The sequence below is a fragment of the Schistocerca piceifrons genome, chromosome X (assembly GCF_021461385.2).
Source record: "Schistocerca piceifrons isolate TAMUIC-IGC-003096 chromosome X, iqSchPice1.1, whole genome shotgun sequence".
Lineage (NCBI taxonomy): Eukaryota > Metazoa > Arthropoda > Insecta > Orthoptera > Acrididae > Schistocerca > Schistocerca piceifrons.
The window spans coordinates 812290597-812311440 of NC_060149.1; the positions used below are offsets into that span (position 1 = coordinate 812290597).

The 20844-nt window shown below is 41.7% G+C and overlaps 1 protein-coding gene across 1 annotated transcript in view; it reads left to right on the forward strand.

Annotated features, from left to right (window-relative positions):
* The first annotated feature begins 262 nt into the window (after positions 1-262).
* The window catches only part of LOC124721365 (zinc transporter foi), a 155752-nt gene continuing 135170 nt past the window's right edge, over positions 263-20844 (forward strand). Inside the window, exon 1 of the mRNA XM_047246299.1 lies at positions 263-893. The gene's annotated coding sequence lies outside the window, so the exon portion shown is untranslated. The remainder of the gene's footprint in view (positions 894-20844) is intronic.

Here is a 20844-nt window from a genome sequence, read left to right on the forward strand (position 1 = left end):
GACTCATAGACTTAAATTTGACGAAAAAACAGCATTGCGTCAGTGGCTGTCAACTCTCTATGTCACGTATAGTATCAAATATTACAGACTTGTTAATGACATGGTTTACAATTAATGAATATGTAAAATAAGCTGTGACCTGTGTCGAATTCTATACAGTTTACCTGCTGCATTTGTGTTCATATATAATTAACGTCCTTGGTATGTCCAGAACATAATCGATATTGTTATTGGTCTCTTACTCATGTATTTTATCTTTGCAGCAGTAACACTAGACTAGTGTGTACATGTGTAGAAGTTAGGAGTTGGGGACCTAACAATGTTGTGGACTGGGTTATTTAAGGGAAATTGTGGGTGAGATGTAGAATTGTGTATATTTGTTACCGGCGTCGGTGTGTTATTGTTAGTGGTAATTTCGTTTAGGGATGCGTGACAGCTTGTAGTAGACTCGTTCGGTTATCTGATAGCTTGGCACTGCTTAGCCAGCGCGGTGTTTTTGAACACTAGAAATAAATGTAAATGTCAAGTAATTACTAAGGGGCCTATTTTTTTCCTTTTTTCCCCTATTATATCGGATAACTTGTACTTGTTGCCGAGTGTTGAAGGAACTTAACGATAGCTGGAGTTCGGAACTTGTGTCCACATGGGGCCAACGCGATATGTCTCGTATAGCTTGTGTAACGTATTACGTTCTATTTACAACATCCTGTTCCACAAAAACATTCATAAGCGATAGTATCTACGTTTCTGTTGAGCTGTTCGGTGGTTTTTCTCAGAGAACAGAATTATGAAACGATAATTACATGATTTTTGTTTGGTACAAATTTAGTTTGGTTGGTAACATTTATATCCATTATTGACGAACTGCGCACTATCTTCGGACCGTGTATAGTGTAAGTGCCATGAAAGTCTCATTTGTACATATTCAATACTTATTTCTGAAAATTTCATTTTTGTGTCTGCACGAGATTTCGCACGTATATTGAGTTTCCGTGATTGATGTAAGTTCACTTGAAACTGTGTGTGTAAAACTAACATTCCATTTTGCACACACCTCAATAATAACTTTCTCCATTTGTAAACTGACTTTGAATTGTTCTGTCAGTCAATTATTTCATGACTGACTTGTTTTATTGGTAATATAAAAATGATTTTTTTTATAAATTTTAAGTTTCCTAAACTACATACAGCAGTGCCCATTATTAGTGCACTTGATGGACTGACCGCAGTTATAATTGACATGTGGATAACAATACTTGATTGGTTTAGAACTTCACTATGAACTCAAAGTACCTACCAACTCTTATTTTAATTTTGTACCATGTACACAAGTTAATTTCCTGGATATTAAATTAATACTTCATATAGTCCATAATATTTTTGATGAACAAGTACAGAATGTTTACTTCGTTTGGCTAATAGCCCACCTGTAAGTCAATGTTCATCTGCTATTCTGATGGTTCTGATTAGTAGAAGATGGGTCTGAATTTTTCTTTGTCCAACTTTACTTTTAGCTGTCATTTATACTCTTTCCTCTCTAATGGTAAGATGTGACATATTGGTAAGATATTAATTTTTGTGTCCACATCTACAACATTGACTTGTAAATTCACATAGTGCTCAGTGTAAAAGATTCAGTAATTGTATATGCTGTGACAATGTACATATGACTTGACATTTATGTGTAGTGTAGTGTATTAGTCTTGGAGCAACTATTGAGTTCATTGACAGCAAGACGTAGAGAAATGATTAAATAGAAAGATTTTTTCTTTTTCAATTATCATAATGTTATGCATACTTTGCACATTATTATCGTCAAATAGCTACCAAAAAGTGAAACACTAGGTATGTTATTTGCTCACGTTTGTTTCGTGGTGCATCAATAACAATATGAGATTGTTATTTTTAAATTATTTTAGATTATTACTCATAAAAAAAATTTCCAAACTCCATTTTCATTGGTCAGTAAATTACTTAATTAATGTTTTTTTTTTTTTTGCACTTATTGCTATTTTTTTGGAATAATAGTCTGTATCTACTTATTCTAGATTTGAACATCTTCAGAAAAAACATAAACTTGCTTGTTCGGATGTTAGCATTCTTGTGAATTTTATACCGTCGTATTTTATTCTAAACGGCAAAGTCTGTGTGACTGTGACAAAACAAATAAGAATGTTAAGTTTTAAAAAGAATTGATAAAATTAACATCAGGGTCATTGTCAAGTCAGCTGCAACTGCCAATACCAGATGTCAGCTTCATCTCGTAATGCAATGAAGATGTGACATGACGTTATTCATGTATAGATGAAGAGAACAGAAAATGGGCATTATGTTTTTGGAATGTAAGTTGTTGTGACCGACTGATCTGTAGTGTAGCCTCAGATACAGGGTACCTTGAAGGATGGCAATTTGACTGAGAGTTGACAAAGCCAACAAATAACGTCACAAGCCGCCAGAGAGCAGTTTACCATTTTCGCTTTTGCTGTTATGTTTCAGTTTAGTTTTTTTACTGATTGCTTAATAAAGTGGATCTGTTTATTCTATCTCGTGAGATTTTTTTTTAAAAAGTCAAAAAACACTTATCAGCCACTGAAGGGAGCTACAACACTAAGAAGAATCGCTTCTCGATTGGCCACTTGTGACGTCATTGTCCAAAGCCGACGGGTTGTATCCCCTGCTGCACTAGTCCCCAAATAACATATGCAATCTTAGTTGAGGTTAAATACTGAGGTGGTGCATAGTTCGAGGCCTAGGTTAAAAGATACCAGAGTTAGTGAAGTGATATGTTAGGCTTCTGTTAAGCCACATTCTCTCTCTCTCTCTCTCTCTCTCTCTCTCTCTCTCTCTCTCTCTCTCTCCCTCTCCCCCTCTCTCTCTCTCTCTCTCTCCTGATTTTGGGAGAAGCATTTTCTATATCTTACTCTGTGTCCTATCATTTCTGGTATGAAGCGGGAGTATTGTAGCATACTGGTGAAAGTTCGGGTTTTCAAAAACCTATATTAACTATAGAAATGTCATCATGGCATTGGGAGGTCTGTTTATAAGAAGGATGGTTCCATGTATTGTAGTGCAAGCATTACTTGAGAAAATTGTGTATTTAAAGGTTCTGTCAATCTTGTCAAAAATGAGCTGTATCAAATATTGTTTGAATTTCCGTGAATGTATTCTGCTTACACTGTTGTTTGTATGTAATGGCTGCATAGTCAAAATTTTAAGTGGTCATTTGTCACTAAGGTATTTGAGAGCCATGTGGTGAAGCAGGTTATGAAATTAGTGATTTGGGGTGTGACTGGGGAAGTCATCTTCATTTATAAATGTAATACACCATCAATAAACAAAATATATATTGAACAGAGTTTTCGGGTGTACATTTTAATCTTCTTCTTCCTTAACATTTGTCCTGTAATGTAGTGGGGTTCGTTCTTTTGGCTGCCTGTCACTGCTTGACACAATTTTGTGCTTGGTTGAGGTAGAGACCTGCTATCTTAAAGTCTGTGTAGGGAGGTATCTAATCAGCGTTGCCCCAGTTTCCCGGTTCTGAAGGTTGTTTACCTTTGACTTTCAATGAAATCCTGCATTTTGCTGTTGTATCTTGATCTGCTCGAAGTACATGTCCATACTACTACATGGATGGCTTTCCCTTGTTTTATCAACAATAGGTGCCCTTCCATATGGCCTGCTATTTCACGATTAGTCATGTGATCATTAAGTGTCATGTCAGATGTCCATTGAAGCACTTTGAATTCCAGTGCAGCAATTTTTTGCTCTGTCCCCTTCCCCCCACCCCCAGGCCAACTTTCTGTTCTGAGGCAACTGGGTGGATTGCAGAGCGGATATTTTAGACTTGACTCAGTCTGAGATCTACTTATCACAAAGCACACAACTCAAACTCTGCCATTGAAGCCACCCATTGCTTGTGCAGTTTGTGATTTCAGCAGTGATTTTTGAGCCAAAATACTTGAAGATATATCGCAGTGACCTTTAAATTGTCTGTATTACTTGCACCTGTTGACAGGCATACAATTTTCTTTATATTGAGGCATAGAGCAGAGCATTAACGGCAGTTCATCCATGCTTGCTGTCATCATCATTTGTATCTGTAGAAATGATTGGGTTCCTTTACTTTAACAGGAAGGTTGTCAGGCAACTTTGGGAGTATGAAGTTAAGTAAGTTCATTTATTTTCATTTACGGTGACCTTAAGGGGATTGTGACCCTTCACTCAAAAAATTAGGAAAAAAAGGAAACTATGGTATTATTCTTGGGATTTACAGGTATAATTTTTCTGGGCACATATTTAGGAAGCAGTGAATATCAAGTGAAATAAGTTTACTATTACCGATAAGTGCTTATTTATTTTCATTATGTATTTTGAATATTTAAACCTCCAATATCAGTGGATTTGTGTTGATTAACGTGGCACATATGTGTTTCGTTAAGGCCTGGGCCTAACCTGTGGCACTGTCCAGTAGGGGGAAAAAGACACTTGTCAGTACATGGCTCGCATTTTGGTGGATCTCCTTGGCTGAAAGTGTGAATGAAAATATAAATGAGGAAATAAAATAAATGAAATGAAAATACCTTCGTTGATTACAGGCTCCTTTCCATGTATTTTCTTTACCACACAATGCCACAGATTACACCAAAGTATTTGACATATTAATCCACCTAAATCCACCTGATGATGGAGGTTTGAACCTTTGAAACGTCTTGTGGAAATAGTGTCTGGTAACAGTAAATTTCTTGTTTCACTCTTTATCAATAACAGTCACAATAAAGTCTAACCAAAACCATTTACATTTAAAGTAGTGAATATTAATTTAAAGCATAGCAGAGTTTCTTTTCTGTTGAATTAGTGAAACTTGCATCACTGTTTTATAATAATATTTATATTAATAATGTACACTGTTCACTTGTGCTGTCCTGTTCAGCAGGTTACTTGGCAATTGTGATTACCCATCATAAGTTTGTAAATTTATACTTGAAATAAAATGAATGAATGGAGGATGTATTAAGAATAAATGCACAGCCTTAAGGCACATTCAGGATTAAGTTTCGATGTTGATAGAAGTTCAGGTACACACTGAACACTCACTGAAAAGTTGCTCCTTTGATATTCAAGACAAATGCATTAATAGTCTAGGGAGGGAACAGAAACCTCAGTATCAGTTTAAAATATGAATTTAATACTTGTGTGTGATTAAAAATGCTTTTGTATGCTGAATTTTTTCGGTATGCAGAAAAAAATTAGTTTACAAATGTATTATGGGTCGACCGAAGTGTCAAATCCCACCTGTCGGCTTTGACGCGTGATGCAAGGCTGTTGCGGTGTGTTACGTCGTGACGGCGCGGAATTTAGTTTGTGAGTGTGGCGTGTTTGTAGGTGTCGTTTTGGTGCGATCGGTGGTGCTCTCTGGTGGAGTCTTAGGTGATTTTTTTTTTTTTTGGTTTAGTTTGCGAGTGTGGCGTCATGTGTGAATTTTGGTAAATAGCTTTTTTTATGTCTTTGGTAGGTATGGATATGACTGACAGGGTCAACAGTTTTTGGTTGTCGGCTATGATGGGGGACAGTGCGTTGTGTCTATTAAAATTTCTTGAACTATTCGGATTTTTGGATGAAGTCGTGAAGTGCTCAGTATGTCGTGAAGAAATGAGGCTTACTTAAAGTTCCGGAATCTCGGACCAGGGACGGCTGTATGTGGAGATGTCGTAAGGATAACAGGTCAAGGCGTTCGATCCCAATGTCTTGGTATTGGTATCGGGAGATGTTTTTAGCTATATAGGTCAAGGGAAGTGTTAGGTCCTAATTTATGGGATCGGGAGCTGCTGTTGAGCTATATAGGTCAAGGGAAGTGTCAGATTCCAGATGATATTGTGTTTAGTGGTATTTGGGGAGTTTTGTGGTGTCGGTTTTTTTGTAGTTTTGTGTGGTTTTGTATGGGGGTGGGTGTCTAAATTTGCTTATATTTAGTTTGTCCCCACTCAAAAACCCCCTATTTCCCGCACTTGTCCCGTTAGTGTCATTAGGCTTTTTGTGGAACGTACGTGTGTGTGTGTGTGTGTGTGTGTGTGTGTGTGTTTTTCGATGTACGTAACGACTTTATATGCGCCATATTGGAATTGTGGTTTGTGGTCATTTCCGCCATATTTGTGACGTCATGGGTCAAAGCAGACGGGCGGGATCGGACGCTTCTGTATTTCCATGTATTACAATATCTTCTGTGTAAAGGATTATGGATGAGAAAAAGGAATATAGCAAGGGGTAAGGGCGAGAGAAGTAAATATAGAATTGTTGTGAGATGTGACATGCAAGTATAGAAAAAGATAATAGGTTTTTGTTTAGTTCATTTGTATATTCAGGATGAATACTCAGGCTTGACCAGGGTACCAGATTGTTTTTCATATTGCTGTATTGTCTGTAGTTTTATTGAAGCAGATGCATTTAGCATGTGCTGCTGAACTCCTCATCCAAAAAACTAGAATTTAAAGCAGTTAATCTCTGCTACTGAACTATACAAAGTAGAACTCAAGGATCACTACTAATACTACAGAATGATTGTACCCTGTTTTCTTTGTCACTTGACAGCTTTTCCAATATTGACTGGTTGCTGGGTATGTTGTTAACCACTTCATCATAGAATGTATCATAGGAATGTGGGAAAAGCTTGTATTCCACTGTTCAAACTGTTTTTAGTCGAGTTCTATTTTCTTATTAGCTGTAGAAGTGATATGTGAGATAGGAGAATATTCATATATTTATGATTTTATGATGTGGGCTTTCACAGCTTAGATACATGATACAAATATTTTAATTTTTTTTAAATCTTTAAAATCTTCTAAAAAAACTTTTGGTAGCCACATTAGATGTTAGTAGGTCCTCTATTACGGGATCATAATGCAATCAATTTTGCAATGATTTAATTGCATCCTCAGGTATATACATATAAGTAATTTAAGATGGTTAATTTAATATGCACTCTCCCAACATTCAGATGGCATTTGAATTGCCATAACCGCCTAAATTGGAAAGCTATGAGATGAAATGTCAAAAATTCCATTACCCGCAACTGCCACCCATTGGAGTTTTTGATACTTCATCTTGTAACCATCCACAGTTTAGGGAGTTCTGACAATTTGAGCGCTGTCTTAACATTGGGAGACTGTGTATTTATACTGAACTGCTTTTAAATTATATGTATACACCAGAGCATGCAGTTAAATCATCACAAAACTGTTTGTGTATGATCCTGTAATAAAGGAACTACTAACAGGTAATGCAGCAACCAAAAGTTTTTTAGAAGATTTTAATGGTTAAGAAAAAATTTAAGTATTTGCTACCCACCATATAGCGAAGATGCAGAGTCAGAGATAGGCACAGCAAAAAGAGTATAACAGATTAAGCTTTTGGCCAACAAGGCCTTTGTCAAAAATAGACACACACACACACACACACACACACACACACACACACACACACGTGCGCGCGCAAACACAACTTGCACACTCATGACTGCAGTCTCTAGCAGCTGAAGCTGAAAGCTTATTCTGTGACTCTTTTTGTTATACCTATCTGTGACTCAGCCTCTCCTCTTTATGATGAGTAGCAGATTTCCTTTTCATAACCTTGTTGCATTCAATCCTGGATTTTCTATTATTTGATTTTAAATTTAAATATTTGTATCATTCATAAATTTACCTACAAAACTTTCTCATCATTGCTTTTTCATGAAGTAGTTTGGGATAAAATGCAGTTATGGGGTACCTGTGTCTTTCGTTGCATGCAGCAGTTGGTAGCTGCATGATGCACAAGAGGAAGTAGCCAACTGTATTTGTATTCTGTGTGGAGGATGGAAATAAAACTTGATGTGGTGACAGACCAACCTTTAGTGAAGGTTGAGGTTAGATAGGAATGTGAAATTTTGATTGTGAGTTAGTGAAACCAACGAATCTGAGCTCTAAAATACAATGTTTCATCATGTTCATTTTGGATAACTTATCGCGCAGTTACCAACTGGAGCATACAACAGAAGGCACAGGTACACTGTAACTGCACTTATGGCAGTTTGTCTTCCAGTTAATTTGTTTTGTTATTTTTATGTTGATCTATCACAGTAAGTCTTGGCTTACAACATCATGTTCTTTGTATGCACTCAAACATTTTGTATTCCCTTTCATAGACAAAATGAATAAGAACATGCCAAATACTGCATTTGAAAGGGCATTTACTCCTGAGGCCACACAGTCTGGCCACCATATCTGATTAGATACCTTGATTGTTTACAGTGGTGCTGTATCTGCAATTCTGCTTGCATTACATGACATCTGTGCATATAATTGGTCAGTCTTCAAGAAGGTTTGGAAAAACTTTGCATATTGAGCCGATAATAGGTCTCTCTAACCATAAGCTCTGGGCACAATTCGGTAACCACTGTGTGGCTCAGCAGTGGAATTTTGTGTATCACAGGAAATGAAGATGTTGGCTTAAGTGCCTTGATTGAGAGTCTCCAAGAAAAACCCTCAGCCAGGATATATGATATTGGTGTGGGTAGCTGTTGACATGACACAGTCATTAATGGTCAATCTACTGGGTTCCTGAGCTGCAACGGTATTAGGCTTGCTGGGGTGTGTAGTGCTCTGCCTGAGTCATGCTCTGTTTCACTAGCTGCTTTCAGAATGAGAATAGTTTTCAAGTTTTTGCTCAACAGCACTCCCAATATGATGGTTGTATCATCTAGGAACAATAACACTGTCTCACTACAAAGACCACATAGCTTTCCTTCAGCTTCGCCTAAAAAAAACTGATAGGTAATGGGACACTTAATGTGAGTTGCACTATGTTCATGGTTATTAAGATACATGAGAGAAGCTGTTGAGAGACATCACCTTTTTAAATACACAAATGCTTGCATGGCATTGAAATCTGACAAGTGCTTGAGATACAGGACACTTTGGGTGGAAAAAGCCATGTTGTTACAGATAAAAAAAAGTGCTTACTCAAGAACTAGTTGTGACAGAATTATTCAACTCTGTTAGTTTGGGAGGGGGGGTTGGAGTTGAGTCATACAAGAATGTAATATATGTAGATGTACAGACACTGAAGAAAGAATGAGAAGATGTAGGCATTCAGTCCTCCAACGTGAGGGTAAAACAGCTGGGCTCATTTGCCAGAAAGTGAGACCCCACAATTTTCAACCCAATGGACCCACTGTTTAGTGTTGGCACTATGAACACACCACCATGACATGAAATAAAAAATAGTCATATGGCATTGTTGGCTAGCAAATACCGAGGGGTTGGATCAGCCATGTTTGTAAAATGTAGCCCAGACAAGGATGAGGATAGAAACTCTTGTTGAGCCATGCTGTTTCCCATGGACTTCGAAAGTACCTATGCTGTTTGAAGTTGTTACTGTCAGGCATTAATTGAAAAAAAAAAAAAAAAAAAAAATTCTGGAAGTGAATCACAGAAATTCTCTATTCCTAAGATTGTATATATAGACAGGTCACAGTGCTAGAAAACACTAATGAAATGCAGGACCTGCAGACACATTTGGTGCAGTGATTATCAGTTGACCCTCAACATAAACAAATGTATCTTATTGCATTTTTAGGCACAAATACCTATTATTGAATAACTACATAGTTACATCACTTTAAACAGTCACATTCCTTAAGTATGTTAGAGATTTAAAGTTGAACAGCCTGATAATCGTAATCACGGGAAACCTCAGATGGCAGACTGAGATTCATTGGAAGAATCATCAGGAAGTGTAATCCTCCACGAAGGAGGTAGCTTACAAAATGATCATTTGACTGGCATTTGAATAATGCTCATCAGTCTGACACACACACACACACACACACACACACACACACACACACACACACACACACACACCTTTATAGGTAAAGGAAATAGAAAAAATCCAAAGAGGAGCAGTGCGTTTCATCACAGGTAAGCCGCTAAATGCGAAAATGACAGATGTTCAACACTCCAGTGGTAGGCACTATAAAGGAGGTGCTTTGGATCATGTTGCTGTTCACTTTTAAAATTCAGATTGTGTACATTCCTAGAAGAGCCAACAAATACATTGCTAGACACACACACACCGAAACAGGAAAGGGGGAAAGTGAGGTGGTACTCAAAGTACCCTCCACCACACATCACAAGGTGGCTTGCAAAGTATAGGTGGAGATGTAAAACCTGCCACTCTACATAAAAATATGTAATCTATCACCAAGCAATTTACTTGTTGTGGATCTGTTGGGAGAAAGAGTGGCCTGAAGTGATGAAAATCAGTGAAACAAATACCAGTTGTGGTGCTACTCTTGCTCACAGAGATAGGATGAGATGAAGTTATATTAACTGCATTTATGCAGTCATGATGGTACCAGTTGGTTAATGATCCCTCCAGCAAGAGAACCCACCAGTTTGTGGTGCCTGTGACACTTTTTCAGTATGACACATTTCAATGGAGTGTGTTTTATACTCTTGACTAGAGGGCAACAGTAAATTTAAAGTGAGGAACTGCTCTCCATTTTAGCTGATAAGTGTGGTGCATCTTTTAATAGTTTGTGAATTGTGTGTAGTCTATACTAAACCTAAAAGGTTTATTTTTTTGAACCACATGTAAGAATTTTAGCCCAGAGGTTGAAAATACCGCGTAGTTGTAAACTTAGTGCGACACCTGAAGATGGGCGTATAATAGCCCGAAACCGGTCATGTGATAATAAAAGAACTTTACAACTGTAGCAGTATTTTCAACCTCTGGTATAATGCTCAGTTGCGGATGTTCCTCCAACAGGGTTGTTTGTAAGAATTTTAGAATAAACACTACAGACTAAGATGTCAAGGCCCACAAACATACAGTTCCTATATCATTGTGAGTAAACACTAGGTTGATTTATTAAACAGGCGGGTTGACTTCCTTCCCCACTCTTCTTGAAGTGCTTCACTTGTAAAGGCCTCAATGCCAGCGAGTATTCTTAAACTTGCTTGAATTCAGTGGAAGAGACTTCCAATGGGATAGTCTCCCAGCACACCATAGTATTGCAACAGCCAAACAAAGAAAACTATGTAACACATTGCAATGGGTTTGACAATGGACTTGCATTTGGAGTCTGAATGTCTCAGATCACCTTTAGAGGGCTGCATTTCCCTCGTGGAGTTGTGAATGTTGATCAGCAATATGAGTCTGTGAAAATTCTTACAACTGCCAGCTACTTTGAGCCTTCTTTGTTTCAAGGGCCAGGGGCACATGAACAGTGGAGAGCGAGAAGTGGTGGTCAGTTCACTGACTGTTTCATTAGCTCTGCCAAAATATAGTGAACCATCTGGAGGTGTCTGTAAAATATGGGTTATCATATATAGCAACTGTACTAAAGTGTGGATGTTCCCAAATAACTGTTGACATTGGTGAAGCATTTGTCCAAGGCTATCTTACATCCTTACATAAGGGGTAGCCTGTACTTCAGCACAGAAAATGTGTCTGTAATCGCTAGCTCTGTGTGAGCTAAATTTGGAACTTCTTACACTTGTAATGCCCTGCCCACTCACAGCAAGACTGACTTATGTCATTGGTAGTGTCAATCATGGAGGATGAGGGTGGTCACAAGTGAATGCAGACCCAACCTATATTCAGCCTTTGTGCAAGTGAGCAACCTCAGGGGTGCCAGTTAAACCCCAGGTGTAATATACTTGCCTAAAGTGTGGGGCTCTGCTTGAGTTCAGCTGTCTTTTATCTAGCTTCTTGTTGGAACACAGTGATACTTACTTCTTGAAGTCTTTGCAGTCCTGACTGAAAAGAGTGCTTTGTAGACCAGTCCTCCCAAATAAATAAATAAATAAAAAAATGTTGTTCATGTTAACAAAGAAATGTCGAAGTTTGCTCTAATGCTTATATTGTTATCACAATAGGTAGGAATCAGCTATAAAGCCTCATATTTCTGCATTCTAAAAGTTTTGGCTTGTACATTGAAGGCAGTCTGGAATGGCATTCTACTGGTTTACATGACTATATCATTATAAGTTGTTGTGCTTTTGGGTTCATATTGCGAGGGTGGTTTAAGAAGTTATCAGAATGGAATAAAAAGAAATGACTTAACTCTGTAAAGCCTTTATCTTCAACTAGCTCTTACCCGTGGCTCCGCTCACGTATGTGTTTGACACACAGATATTGCACGCACCTCTTCCTCCCCCGTCTGTGTCCACCTCTTCCTCCTGCCGTCTCTCCGTCCATCTCATCCTCACACCTCTGTTTCTCCGTTACCTCTACCCCACTTTTTGTCCATCTTCTCTGCCCCCTCCTCCCCTGTCCAACCACATCTTCCTCTCTCCTCCCTCTGCCCATGATACTACCCAGACAACATGCCATCTCCACTCTCTCTCTCTCTCTCTCTCTCTCTCTCTCTCTCTCTCTCTCTCTCTCTGTCCATATCCTTGCTCCCCTCTCTCTGTCTCACCATTCCTTTCCCTCTCACTTCCATCTGTATCTTCCTGCCCCCCCCCCCCCCCAATCTTCTCCTGTCTCCCGCTCTCTGTCCATGCCCCCCTCTATGCATCTCAACATTCTCCCAGCTGTGCCCGTTCGCTCATGTAGCCCTTTCAAAACATGTTCCCAAAAAGTAGGCCAATGCAACTGTTGTGCAGGGCAGCCTACACATCGATGGCTGTAAAACTGTTTCTTGCCCATTATGTCTAGGCTACCCTGCAAAGGAGGTCAATAAGGCAGGCCAATACTATTTCCACACAACATGCCTGTCATAAGGGTATCCTATACAGCATGGGCTTAAAAACAGTGTTTTTGCTTGCATCTCCACTCCTGTTGGCTTGGAAGTTATAAACCCCACAGTGCTGCTACTCAAGAAGCTAGCTGTTTGTGTGCCAGATTTGGCTGAAATCGATCCAGGGGCTTGTGAGGAGATCCTAGATAGACATACATGCAGTCTGCTTTATATATGTGTATCACATTAGCATCTTTCCTGCAGTTTCGCTCATGAACACGTGTGATACATACATTGGACACTTTTCCTCCACCCCACTCTGTGTCCAACCTCTTCCTACCCCCATCTCTCTCTGTTCCCCTTGTCCTCCCCACTCTCCCTGTCCCTCCATCGCATTCTCCTCACTATATATAGACCCACACTCTCCATTCTCCCTCCCTCTCTGTCCATCTGCTGTTCTCAGTGCCCATCAACTTGTCTCCCCATCCATCTCCCCCTTGCCCTCTCTCTGCTCCTCCCCTTCTCGCCGCCCTCTCAGTCCATCTAACCCGCCCTCACATTCTGTCTGTCCATCTCATCCTCCACCACCTTTCCTTACTCTCTCTCTCTCTCTCTCTCTCTCTCTCTCTCTCTCTCTCTCTCTCTCTCTCTCTCTCTCTCTCTCTCATCTCCTCCTTCCCCTCTTTATCCATTTCTTTCAACCCCTCTCTCTGACCATCTCTTCCTCCCCCTCCCTCTGCCCATATCCTCCCCCTCTTTCCATCTCCTCCTCACCCTCTTTTCCACCTGTCCACTTTCCCTCTACACCTTACATCTATCTCATGCATCTCCTCCTCCCCTCTCTCCGTCCATTTCCTCCTCCCCCTCGTTCTGTCCATCCCATCTTCTATCCATCTTTACATGTCCCCAGCCAGGTTCATTGTCATGTGTGGCCCCTGCAGTACAGTTCAATGAAGCAGGCCAATACTACTCCCACAATACACCTGTCCATGCAGGGCAGGCTCTCCATCAGGGGATCAAAAAATCATTTATTTGCCCCCGACATACAGGCTACCATGCAAAGCAGGTTGATAAGGAAGGGCCGTTACTTCTCCAATACAGCCTACCTCTTGTGCATGGCAGGCTACATGTTGTGAGGTGGAAAACCACACACCCCTTGTGCACTAATGCACTTGGTCCATGCCTTGAGCCCATCTCAAAAATTAGATTCCTTTAAGCCAGTAAAGTACACGGAAAACTTCAGCTGTTGGTTCTTCATTTAAAGAAAATCTCCATCCATTGAGGCAAAATTTTGAGTTTTGGGAGGAGATGCAAGTCATGGAGCCAAATCAGGGGAATAAGGCAGATGTAGCAACAGTCTTATAATTTTATCTTAGATGATGTATTTTTGCCATAGCAATGGCATGCATAGCATGCACACATTGTCTTGATGAAAGACGATTTTCCAAGCCAAACCCTTTTTCATGTCATTTACTGTAGTTTGATCCTGTAATTGTTTTGCTAGTGGAAAGATAATCTATCAGCAGAATCCCTTTCATATCCCAGAAAACTGATGCCATGACCTTTCTGGCTGACTGTGTTGCCTTTGGTTTCTTTGATTGTGGTGAAACAACCTTTTTTCCACTACTTTGACTGTTGTTTTTTCTGTGGGGCACAGTAGGAGACCCAGTTCCATCTGTGGTCACAAATGAGAGCAAACAATTTTGTTGGTTGCTCAGAAAATGGGTGAAACATTGTTCAGACATCTCCATTCTGATCCATTTCTGATCTTGCATTAATGGTCGCAGCACCCACCTAGCAGATAAATTTTCTCATATCTAGTTCCACTGTTAAAATGTGATATGGTCATTCAGGTAAGTCATACAGTTTCAGCAGTTTCTCGCAGTTTATTTGGTGATCCTCCATGACCATATTATGAACGTTCGCAGTAATTTCCAAGGTAGTGGCACATCTTGGCAGACTGCAACCCCCCAGGGGGTTCGCCACTCTGACGGGTTCATGCTTGGCTACCACGGGGCCCCAGCCTTTGCAGCATCTTTTCCCTTCTGTGCTGCATGTCTCCTCCTGCCATTCTTTTTCCCCTCCCTTGGGGAACATGTCTGGGGTATTATTAGGAATGCCCTGCATTGCCTGTCGCTGACATAAGATCAGTCTCACCATTTTTTTCCACTCCCTTTTCCTTTCTTTGTTTCCCTTCCCCTCTCGTTCCTCCTCTTCAGTGTTTGAGGTTCCTCTTTTTATTCTTCCTCCCTGTGCGCTCATGAAAGTAGGCCCATGTGTCTGACACACAACAGGTGACTGGGTAACGCGTAATTCCCAGCCCCGGGTCAAAAGGTAGGGTTCGCACGTATCCCCTGGTACAGGCTAGGCCCAGGGAGGGGTGATTGCCTGAGCTGCAACCTTCCCAAATTGCAGATTGGTCCCTCTGTTGGGTGCTCAGGAGGCATGACCTGAGGTGTGAACAATCACCTAAGGTGGGTGTGCCCCCCCGTGTGAAGGAGGCCCCTAGTTGGAAGGAGCACGCCATCGGAGACGCTGGCAATCAAGGGGGATTTTCCCGCGAGTCATTTTACTTCAGAATCAACGTCTACGAAACGTAAACATAATGAGACTAATGATTCAAAAGACCCTTCTCGTTGCACCACGGTTCCTCGTGGTCTCGTGTACTGAAGATGGTCAGTCCTTCACCACAGTTAATCCGTTTATTATTCAGGGAGGTGTTGATGCAATTGTTGGCCCTGTGAAATCCTGCTCTCGTTTACGGAATGGCACTTTGCTTTTGGAGACTACTGGCCTGTCTCCCACCGGGCATCTCTGGCTCCCTTTTTGTTAACAATTTCACCACCTGTTGCATTTCTCCACGGCACTGTCTCATTGAGCGGCGTCTGCAGCAACATCTTGATTGTCTTTACTCTTGGAGCATTGACAATGGCTTTCACTTTTCCACTCACAAAACCATCTGTATGAATTTCTGGCAACACAATTGATTTCTCCCACCATCTTAACATCTTCGGCCTGTTGCCCTTCTGTTCGTTGAAACTACGAAATTCCTGGGGCTCATGCTTGGTAGTAAACTCTGATGGTCCTCGCATGTGTTTTACCTGGCAGCCCGCTGTACGCGTTTCCTCAATGTCCTACGTGTCCTCAGTGGTACTTCCTGGGGTACCGATCGAACCACCCTCCTCCGTATGTATCGGTCCCTTGTCCGTTCGAAACTAGACTATGGGTGCTTTGTTCATGCATTTGCATGTCCATCCTTCTTATGCCGTCTCAACACTATCCACCATAGTGGCATCCATTTGGCCACTGGCTCCTTTTACACTAGCCCAGTTGAGTCTGTATGCTGAAGTTGCTGAACTACCACTGTCCTACCGCCGTGACTTTCTCCTCAACAGGTATGCATGGTGTTTGTCTGCCATGCGTGGCCACCCATCCTATGCCTCCTTCTTCGATGATTCATTTGATCATCAGTATGGGGCGCGTCCCTCTTCTCTGGTACCTCCTGGAGTCCGCTACCGGCACTTGTTACCGCAGCTTAACTTCACACTACCTGCAACTTTCCTGGTGGATGTGAACGCTTCAGCAACTTGGCTTCGTGAAGCGGCCCATGATAACCTTGGCCTTCATTCGCTTCTCAAGGACACTACTCCAGCCTCGCTCTATCGCCTTCAGTTTCACGACCTTCGCATGGAACTTCTCGATAGTACCTTTACATACACTGATGGCTCTTGGACTGGCTGTGGGGTCGGGTGTGTCTTCCTCATTGGCACCCGTGTCTTTTGATATTGGCTTCTGGTACACTGCTCAGTATTTGCACCTGAGCTCTTCACCCTGTATCAGGCCACAGAATACATCTGGCGACACTTCCTTTTCAATTGTGTCCTCTGCTCAGACTTGGCACCCTCCAAAGTCTGTGTGTGCTGTACAGCTGTACACCAGCCATCCCTTTAGTGCAGTGGGTCCAGGAAAACCGTAGCTTGCTCACTCTTGGTGGAGCCAGTGTGATGTTTCTGTGGGCTCCTTGTCGTGTCGGTGTGCCAGGAAATGAGGCTGCTACCAAGGCTGCAGTCTTTGTACCTCAGCCCACTAGTTCCTATATTCCCTCCGATGATCTTTGTGTTGCCCCTTTGTCGTCGCCAATGGTCCTCCCTTCACGGGAATAATCTCCGGCTTATTAAGCCTGTCCCAGCAGATTGGACAGCCTCTCGGCTGTCCCACCAGGAGGAGGTCATTTTAACTAGGCTGTGTACTGGGCACTGTGTTTTTAGCCATTGTCATTTGATAAGTGGCACTACCCCACCACTTTGTACACATTGCACTCAAGTTTTAACTGTCTGCCACTTCCTGATGGAATGCCCATTTTTTAACCATTTACGTTTCCTCTTGGGTTTGCCGTCTGAGGTACCGGCCGTTTTAGCAAATGATGCACAGGCCGTTGACCATGTTTTACTTTTTATCTGTCAAAGCAATATGGTGAAGGCCATTTAATTTTTAGTTTTGGTCATCTGTTTCTGTATGGTGCCTTTTGTAGCCCTTTCTCCACATCCCTGTCTTTAGCTGTCTTCTCTTATGTCAGTTTGGACTGACATATAGTCGTTTTTTTTAACTCTTCTTTGCCTTCATGTTGTATAGTTTTGACTTGGGCACATGTGGCCCCAGTTGTTTCTTGTGCCCTAAAGCAAAACAAACCAAAACCGACCCCAAAATGGATCATCATCTAAGCTGTCCCAGCCAAATTTAAACTCATTTGTCCACCTGGCAACAGAGTAATATGAAGGGGCAGAGTCCCCAGTATGTTCTGAAAACCAGCATGAATTTCCTTTGTCTTCATACCTTTATTTAAAACATACTTAATCACTGCTTTATATCATTTTTTTTTCGTCATTGTGTATCGCTATAGAGGTACTACAACAAGAGAAGTCTGCACAACAGATCTGTGCCCAGAGCACTGACACATCATGTGTTTACTCTTGAAGGATTGGTGCCCTAGTGCTAGAATCTGGTGGTGATTCCACAAACTTTTCGAACCACCCTTGTAACTGGCTGCTCCATAGTAGTTAAAATGCACAACACATTTAATTTTATGCAAGTAGATGGAAGACTATTATCTAGCACACATATTAGAGACTGAACCCCGCAGAATTTCAGGGGAGTAAAAGTATTATGAGGGAAGTAAAATTTATCTGTGGGTGGGGGGGGGGGGGATGTGCAGAATTTCATTTAGCCTTTAACTTGTCTGCTATGTGAGCATGTAACTTCACGATTAAATGTAAAAAGGTTGGCTGTACAACAAGTATGTGTGAAGCTATAAGTGGGAAATGCAGGTCCACAGCCCATGAAGACAGAATGTGTGCAAACTCCCTACCACTGTGTGAGCTGTTTAGGTAGTCATCCTTTGTGGATCAGGTATAGCTCCTGTTATGCTGAAACATGAAACATTTGAACCGCTCAGATAGCCACACACATTAGCATGCAGGTTCTTAGATTCAGGGAGGCGCTCTGGCCCTGGATCAAATCCACTCAGCTGATTAATGATCAGGGCCAGTGTGCTGTTGTGGATGTAATTTGTAGGCAGTTTCCTACATCACACCAGGGGAATACAAGGCTGGGTACCCACGCTGTGCCTCAATTACTTGATTCACAAACATCTAGAAAATAGAAAATGTTTGCACACTTTCACATTGATAGCACTAGTCACAGACAGTTGGTGTATGTAAATTCCATCCTGGAGGCGGCGGGGAGTGACAGTGACAGGAAGGGCATCTGGCCGCACTCTACCAGTAACACTGTCAAATCCATAAATTAACATGCCCATCCTTTGTAGGTATAAAGGTCAGGAAAAAGATGGTGGTACTGTGGCATGAAAAATTTGTCAGCAGGCAAGATAAACTTCTTCTGCAGAGGTTGAGAAAGAAGTCTTTTAGTGTTTGCTACCTCTTTTTGTTTTCTCTGTCAAGGGGCATATTTTTGAAACTAGTGCATAAACGCAAGATTAAACTAGTGAAATAGGTACAAGTATTCATGCTTGCAGCTGCTCCTGTAACAAAATCACTGAACTTTAGCCTTCATATCCTCCAAAGCTGACTTTGAATGCAGCACGTCATCTAAATAAAAGCATTCTCTATCAGGAATCCAGAGGCTTCATTGCCATCCTCTAGATGACCAGCATATTTTCCAAGTAAAGAAAACAGTTTCATCAAAAAATGAACAATCCCTTAGAAAGGCACAATAAAATCCTCAAAAAATGAACAATTTCTTAGAAAAAAATAGATTAGTAAATACTTCCAATGCATGATGAATAAAACTATGTTCAGAACATAAATGTCACCATGGAAGAACATTAGCAGATAGATATGTAAAAAGACAGAACATAAATATAAGTTTAAACAGAACAGGATGTCATCCTCTAGTGGAATTGTTGCCGTTTTTTCCACGACCTGACTGAGCTTCGGCAACTGTTAAGCTGTACACCTACTATCTGCATTGCCCTCCAGGAAACCTGGTTCCCGGCAATGCGGATCCCTGCCCTTCATGGCTATAGGGGATATTACAAGAACCGTAGCGGCTATAATAGTGTGTCAGGTGGAGTTTGTGTCTATGTCCTGAACTCAGTTTGCAGTGAATCTGTGCCCCTTCAAACCACTGTTGAAGCTATGGCTGTCAGGATAAGGACGACACAGGAAATAACTGTCTGCAATGTATATCTTCCTCCAGATGGTGCAGTACCCCTGAACGCATTGGCTGCACTAATTCATCAACTACCTAAACCTTTCCTCCTTTTTGGGAGATTATAACGCCCATACCCCCTTGAGAGGTGGCACTGTGCTTACTGGCCAAGGTAGAGCTGTCGAAACTTTCCTGTCTCAACTCGACTGCTGCCTCTTAAATAATGGAGCCCCCACACATTTCAGTGTGGTTCATGGCACTTACTTGGCCATTGATTTATCCCTTTGCAGCCCAGGACTTCTCCCATCTGTCCAATGGAGAGCCCACGATGACTTGTGTGGTAGTGACCACTTTCCCATCTTCCTGTCACTCCCCCAGTGACATTCCCCTGGACGTCTACCAAGATGGGCTTTAAACAAGGCAGACTGGGAAGCTTTCACCTCTGCTGTCACTGTTGAATCTCCCCCACATGGTACCATCGATGCGGTAGTTGAGCAGGTCACTACAACGATCGTTTCTGCAGTGGAAAACGCAATCCCTTGTTTGTTATGGTGCCCCTGGTGAAAGTCAGTACCTTGGTGCTCGCTGGAAATTGGGGAGGCCATTAAAGAGCACCAGCGAGCTCTACAGCAACATAAGCGGTACCCCTCCGTGTTACAAGAATTATCCCCCAGCATTTCGCACCCTCAAACAGGGGATGGAAAGGAAAGCCCTCTCGTTCACTGAATGTCACAGTGAACCCTATAATGCTCCATTTACAGAGTGGGAGCTCCTCGGCGTCCTTGCACATTGCCGTAACACAGCTCCTAGGCCAGATCGGATCCACAGCCAGATGATCAAACATCTCTCGTCCGACTAAAAGCGTCATCTCCTCGTTGGGTTCAACCAGATCTGGTGCGATGACATCTTTCCAATGCAATGGCGGAAGATCACAATCATTCCAGTTCTCAAACCCAGTAAAAACCCGCTTCATGTGGATAGCTGTTGGCCCATCAGCCTCACCAATGTTCTTTGTTAGCTGTTAGAACGTATGGTAAGGCAGCGGTTGTGTTGGGTCCTGGAGTCATGTGGCGTACTGGCTCCATGCCAGGGCCGTTTCCACCAGGGTCACTCTACTGTTCATAATCTAGTTTCCCTCGAGTCTGCCATCTGAACAGCCTTTTCCAGATGCCAACACCTTGTTGCCATCTTTTTTGGTTTACAAAAAACTTACAACACGATCTGGCGACATCATATCCTTGCCGAATTATATGAGTGGGGTTTCCGGGGCCCGCTCCCAATTTTTATCCAAAATTTCCTATCGCTCCATACTTTCCGTGTCCAAGTTGGTGCCTTCCATAGTTCCCCCCCCCCCCCCCCCCCCTATTTACAGAAAAATGGGGTCCCGCAGTGCTTTGTATTTAGTGTATCTCTATTTTTAGTGGCCATTAATGGTCTAGCAGCAGCTGTCGGGCCCT